Source organism: Myotis lucifugus, unplaced genomic scaffold, assembly GCF_000147115.1.
Source record: "Myotis lucifugus unplaced genomic scaffold, Myoluc2.0 scaffold_3, whole genome shotgun sequence".
Taxonomy (NCBI): Eukaryota; Metazoa; Chordata; class Mammalia; order Chiroptera; family Vespertilionidae; genus Myotis; species Myotis lucifugus.
The window spans coordinates 312,646-319,117 of record NW_005871051.1 but is presented as its reverse complement, the minus strand read 5'-3'; the positions used below and the strand labels follow the sequence as shown (position 1 = coordinate 319,117).

Below are 6,472 nucleotides of genomic sequence, written 5' to 3'. Positions count from 1 at the left end.
AGGCATGATCCCCAATGTGGGGCGTGCAGGAGGCAGCTGATCCATGATTCGTTTTCATCATGGATGTTTCTATCTCTCTCTCTCCCTTCCTCTCTGAAACAATAAAATTATATTTATTAATTTAATCTCTTTATTTAAAAATGGCACACCTCCCCGCAGGCTGTCCCACGCTAGGGCTCCCCACCCGGGCTCCGAAAGCCCACATCCGACCGCCTGCTGGACGCTGCCTCCAGGATGTTTATCAGGTGTCTCCGACTTCCACCGCCTCCCCCACCCCCACCTCATAGCTCCTCTGGGGGGGGGGGGTGCCCCCCATATGGAAGGGCACCGCTCCCCCGTGGCGCAGGCCAAATGCCAAGTTGCGGCCCAGGCTGCTGCCCTGGCTGCACTGAGGGGCGCGGGGCTGTGCGAGAGGGCCTGCTTCCGCCAGAGGCAGAACGAGCTCTCTCTGAGGGACACAACCCACCCGCAGACCTGGAAGCGTCCCTGACTGTGCCTCACAGCCCACGTCTGCCTCATCGACAAACAAGCTCCACCCCCAGTGTGGTCAGCACCCACTGCTCACCCCTCTCGACTGCGCCCCTATCCACCCGGGGGATGCGACAGCCTCTGGCTCTCATCAGGCTCTCATCGCATCCCCACGTGTGGTCAGAGGGGCTGCCGCCCAGGGGTGTGTCCCAGAGCCCGGGGCGGAAGGCAGGCCTGCCGTCTAGGTGCGCGCAGGTGCTCGGTGATGTCTGCACAACGAAATCACCCAGCGACACAATTTTCGGACCGTACCCCTCGTGAGGCGGCCCGTGGCTGTATCCCTCTGTTCAATTCCGCTGCCACAGGCAGCTTTTTATTTTTTAAATTTTTTAAAATATATTTTTATTGATTTCAGAGAGGAAGGGAGAGGGAGACAGAAACATCAGTGATGAGAGAGAATCATGGATGGGCTGCCTCCTGCACGCCCCACACTGGGGATGGAGCCCACCGCCTGGGCGTGTGCCCTGACCGGGAATGGAACCGTGACCCCCTGGTTCATAGCCTGATGCTCAACCACGGAGCCACACTGGCTGAGCATACAAGCACCTTTTTAAAACATACATCATGGCACTCCCGGTGACTCTCCATCACACCCAGGATAGAAGGCGAACCCTCCACCGTGGCTTTCAGGACTCTAACTGCTCCACTCCGGTCACACTGTCTCCTTCCTCAGCCTCTGCCCCGTGTGGCTCTGCCCGGCCAGGCAGTTGTCCTGTTGGTCCCGGGCATCCAGGCCTGCCCCTGCTGCTGGGTGCTGTCCCCCAGGCGATGAGGGGCTCCCCCTCCCTCTGCCTGGTCTCACTCCCAGGCAGCTCTAAAGCACTGCCCTCTTCTTCATCACTCTAGCCCAGCGGTTCTCAACCTGTGGGTCGCGACCCCTTTGGGGGTCGAACGACCCTTTCACAGGGGTCGCCTAGGACCATCGGAAAACACATATATAATTACATATTGTTTTTGTGATTAATCACTATGTTTTCATTATGTTCAATTTGTAACAATGAAATTGGGGGTCACCACAACATGAGGAACTGTATTAAAGGGTCGCGGCTTTAGGAAGGTTGAGAACTGCTGCTCTAGCCCCTTCCTCGCTCTCTCTCCTTGGGGCTCCAGGCACTTGGCTTTAGGTAGTTACCCCCATTCCGTGTCTCTCCCCGCTCAACGCAAGCTCCATCTGGGCAGAGACTGCGCCTTGCTCTTCCCACATGACCCGCGTGGCTCCCCTTCTAATAGATGCTCATGAAATGGTTGACTCACTCAAATCAACACATTGCACACCTTACGCTCAGTTAGTTGTCGACTACATCTCAATTTAAAAAAATGTGTTCACTAAACATTTTCTCCCAAGTTATCAAATATTCAAATTGTTAGCACCGTCTGGGGATTCCGTTAGAGTCATGATTAATTCTACCTCCCTTAACTTCCTCAAACAGCGTTACCCAATTCATCCGCTTCTCCTCACTGGGGCCCTGCGTCTAGTCCTCCTTCCACCCCCCACATACTCCTTACCGTCTTCACAAAACACTGCTCAGATATCTACCGTTCTCAGCAAGGGGTGTCAACACATCCCCGAATCATTCCTGATAGGGTTCCTCAGCCTGCTGCCTCTTCTCTCACCCCCGGCAGAACACGGGTCCTACCACTGCCCTTGTTCGTGTCTTGTCTGCGCCCCTTTCTCTCCCTCTGGGAGCACCTAGGCTCCTGGTCAATCTCTCCATTCCCTCCGGCCAGCTCACAAGACTCGGGGAGCCCCCGGGCTGCCACGCCTCCTCATGGCTCTCACCCAGCATTCACGACCCACACTGTCCATGTGGTGCTAGAGCCATCAAGTAGATGCCCTCTTCCCAATACAACCCTGAGTGTATCTTCTCCTCCCAGGCCACAGTACATGCTAATTCTTCCCTAAAATTACAGTTTCTCCCCCCATTTCTCACTGCAATGCTATTCTCAGCCCCTCCCTGTGAGCCCTAGGCCAGTCTCCTACATCAGAAGCCATTCCTTGCTCCTACATGTGCTTCTGATGGAGGGCACCAGCCCACACATGCATCTCAGCCCGGAATTCCGACGGGCACAGCATGAATGTTAACCTTAAACCCACAGTTCCCATTCTGCACAGCGTTTATCGGCAGTAAGTCCTCGGCCCGTTTGTGACTGTATGCACACCTACACCTTTTTCCACTTTCTGAACTTAGACCAAGCTCGTTGGAAGAGATTTTATTACATATAGCATGTATCACCAATTATTCAATATTTCCAAAGTTCTAAGAGCACATTCCTTATTAATAAAGCCCATGAAAGGCTGATTTGGGAATATAATCAGGTCACTGAGAGTGTACTAATACTTTATTCATAAGCATGCTTCAGCTCAGGGAGATAAATGTGAAAGGAGAATGTCAGAAAAATACAACGCACTTTAAAAGGCTCTGCGGCTAACCGGGGGGCGGGGGAAACCATTAGCTTGTCTTAAAAAAAACATTAGAACATAACATGGGGGTTTGGGATTCTTCCCGTGAAAACGAAAGGCTGCACGGGGTGCGTGTAGTCCTGGCCAGAATACACAAAGGGCAGCGCCACTGAAACTGAGCCACAGCCACCTCTTTCGGAAGGTCTGACCTCCGCACCAGGAGTGGGCGGCCGGGACCAGGGACCTGGCAGTGCTGGGACAGCAGTGAGTCCCCACGGACATCCCCGACGCCAGGGCACGCCCTCTGCCCGAAGGCCCACGCAAACCACATAGGGGGAGGGGTGGGGGGACCCTACAGAGGACTCACCCAGTGCCAAGCCGACGGGCAAAGGAGCCAGTGCACTAACCATTGCTCTGCCCGCCCCTCACTCCCCAGTGCACACTGGTTAGGTGAGTTTTAAAACACCTGTCAGGAAGACCAGGGTCTGGCAGCCAATGGGTTAACAGCAGCTGCCAGCAGGCCAGCCTGTTCTGATGACTCACTCCTGTGCGAGGACAGGGCGTCCGCAGCCTGTCAGTGCTCTTAGCTTCCGGGGTGCCTCTCCGCTTGTGGGAGCCCCTCCGTAGGAGAGGAGCTGCACGTGGGCAGGGGCCACGAGCGCCTATAAACGCCGTCAGCTCTCCCGCTGCCGCAGTTCCCAGCGCTGCCGCCTTCCCCTATCAGATCTCCCCAGCCTGAGCCAGCGCCTTATCTGAGCTTATCATAAGTCAGGATGACGGAGGACAACAGGGTCACAGTTCCCAAGGTCGCTGCCCTGCGCGCCTGGGACAGCAGAGCCGCCCTTTTCCAGGCAGACGAGCGGCTCCTGTTTCCAGCTCGGGCCTATCTGTTGCCAGGGGAAGAGATACTCATCTGTTACAGAAACCATCGCCTCTCCAGATCGTTTTTGTTAAAAAGCTTCACTACAACGGGGCCCTTTAGAGCCTTCTCTCTCAGACACTGTTCACCAGGCCAGGTCAGAACCCTGGGCCTGGGCAGCGCAGCCGAAGTTTATTGTCAGCGAGGGGCACACGGGTGTAACTAGAAGCCTGTGACCACAGGTGTTTCCCTTTCCTTCCTACTGAGCCGACTTCCTGCTCCCGGGGCGAGGAACACAGGACTAGAGTGCTTGCGTGGCCCCTCGGTCTAAGATCGGCGTGAGGCCACGTCCCTACGCGTTCTGGTGATTCATTCAGACACTATTATTCATATTCGACAAAGTTAATCCACACAGACATGATCAAGGATTAGAGAAATTCCTCTGTGGGAATAACAGTTCGGCAATTTCATGACCACAGTTCAGAATTTTTACACCAACGCGGGTTCTCGGTCGTTTTAACAGAGGAATGTCAGTCCATTGTACTCTGAATGGGAATGCAGAAACTTCATTTATAAAATACCACCTTAGGAGTGTCAGCTCCAAACACTATATTCTGCTCTTGATTAGCTAAATAATAAATCTCATAAGCATACCATTTTCAAAATTTCCCAATAACTTTTCTTAAACTAAGTCACAATTATATCAAAGAAATCTGACAACCCATGTTGACAAAAAGTGATTATATTTTATTGACAACCAAGTGGCTAATATGAAACACCTGCTCTGCCTGGACTAAGCCCAGTGCTTTAAGAATGGTCATCCCTGGTTCTATCATAAAAGGCCGGACAGGGAAGGACGCACGCTCAACACCTGAGCCGGGCGACGCTGCTGCAAGGGCAGAGCGCGGGCCCCAGCAGCGGTCCGAGGCTGGGCTCGGCCTCCAGACCAGGATCCAGGGTCTACGGGGCCAAGACTCCTAAGAAAACCTGAGCTGGGACTTCAATACCATCCCAAGCTACAACTTGAGATGGGAAACCAGAAACGGCCACAGAGGAACAATTTATAGAAAAACCAGAGACACCAATTTCCTCCTGAGCTGCTACCCAAGGGCGTGTTTTTACTGAAGAAAATGAAGGGAACAGAGCAGGTGGGGTGAAATGTGAGCTTGGGGCCCAGGTGAACGGCACGTGCTGGGCCTGGCAGCAGGTGGACAACTGATCTCAGAGGCTCCTGTTCCTCAGTCAAGGCCAGCGGAGAGTCTCCAAAGACGCCCACGGCTTGAGTGCACCCGGGTGTGAGAGCGAACAGCGATGTCTTTGTGTGGCCAGTGCTCCCCTCTAGAAGCAGCAGCCAATGGGGACACCACGCTGCCCCAGGAAAAACGTGCTGCTCCTGCGGCAGGCCTGAGGCCGGTGCCCCACCGACAATGCCCGCCTCTCGCGCCCCATCTTCCTGGCCCCCTCCTCTCCTACAGATGCGTAAAACTCCGTGGTTAGCACATCAGCACTGAGAACGAGGCGCCCGCTGTCATGATGGAACGTCACGTTTATTTACAAGCATTAACTGGTCACCAAATGCCTGTATTACTTAAAAAATAAATAAACCAGGAGCAGGGCCACTGGAATCGAGATTGAGTCTGGAAAAACGTAACACAAACAAGTTTGTATTTGGGGGGGGGGGTTTGAAAAGAGGGGGGGCTCTTTCTGCCAGGAAACAAAGTTTGGTCAATGACAGGCAGAATCCTGGTCTCACTTAAGGGCCCCTCTCCTCTGGACGCCCTCAACACCAGCACAGCAAATGCACATGACATCCGAGCACCCCTCCCGACGGCTCTGACTCTAGAGAGCAATCCCTCATGCCCACTGGTGTCCAGGGCCTACGTTCCTTCGTTATTCCATAGCTGCATCGGGAAGTCCACAGTGTGCTTTATGCCCCCCACAGAACAGGCCAGGAAAAGTGCCTGCTCCTGTGCTGTGCCCCTCAGTGCTGTCCTAGACGGTCCATGGTGACTGCTAGTCCTGCACAGAATACAGGAAGCAGCTGGAGAACAGGGTTTTCAGACCCTTCAAATACAGCAAGGCGACAGTTGAGGGAGCTATATAAAATGCACTCAGCACGATTCCCAGGGCCCTCGCACGAGACTTACACCTACCGCTAACGTTTGTAATTCTTATCAGGACTCTCATTCCGAGAAGCAAGGATGGAGACCAGAATTACACACACTCACTTGTTGGTGTGATCTACAATAAGTGGAAAATTCTTTAAGCAGAACCAGATTCTACAAGGAAAAACCCTAACAGGATTCTTCTACATAGGCTGGGTCCAAAGTAGATTCCAAAGCCTCTTGTTAAAGGCAGTTTCTGACAAGTGCTCTGAACCCCTTGCCTGGCTCTGGAGGCAGCCATGGGGCTGGGTGAGGACAGTTTGGGGGGTACCTATTTCATAGACTTTATGAAGATTTTAAAATCCAACAAAGCATGCTTTGCCCTGATGGCTGACCCACAATAAGTACTAGTTATTACCAATGATCCTAAAAGCCAGGCCATTCAAATTTGGGTGTGACTGTTTCTGAGAATGGTGTACTGTGCATGCATTGTTGCTAGAGGTGACTAAAATTGTCATTGGGTGAAAATCTACAAAAGTAGGATTTTGTTAGCAAACCAGACTGCCTGGGCTTAGGGCA

General features: G+C 53.1%; 1 protein-coding gene across 2 annotated transcripts in view; it reads right to left on the bottom strand.

Annotated features, from left to right (window-relative positions):
• GLS (glutaminase) overlaps positions 1–6,472 on the bottom strand; it is a 55,459-nt gene that overhangs the window by 8,469 nt on the left and 40,518 nt on the right. The gene's annotated exons all lie outside the window — the stretch shown is intronic.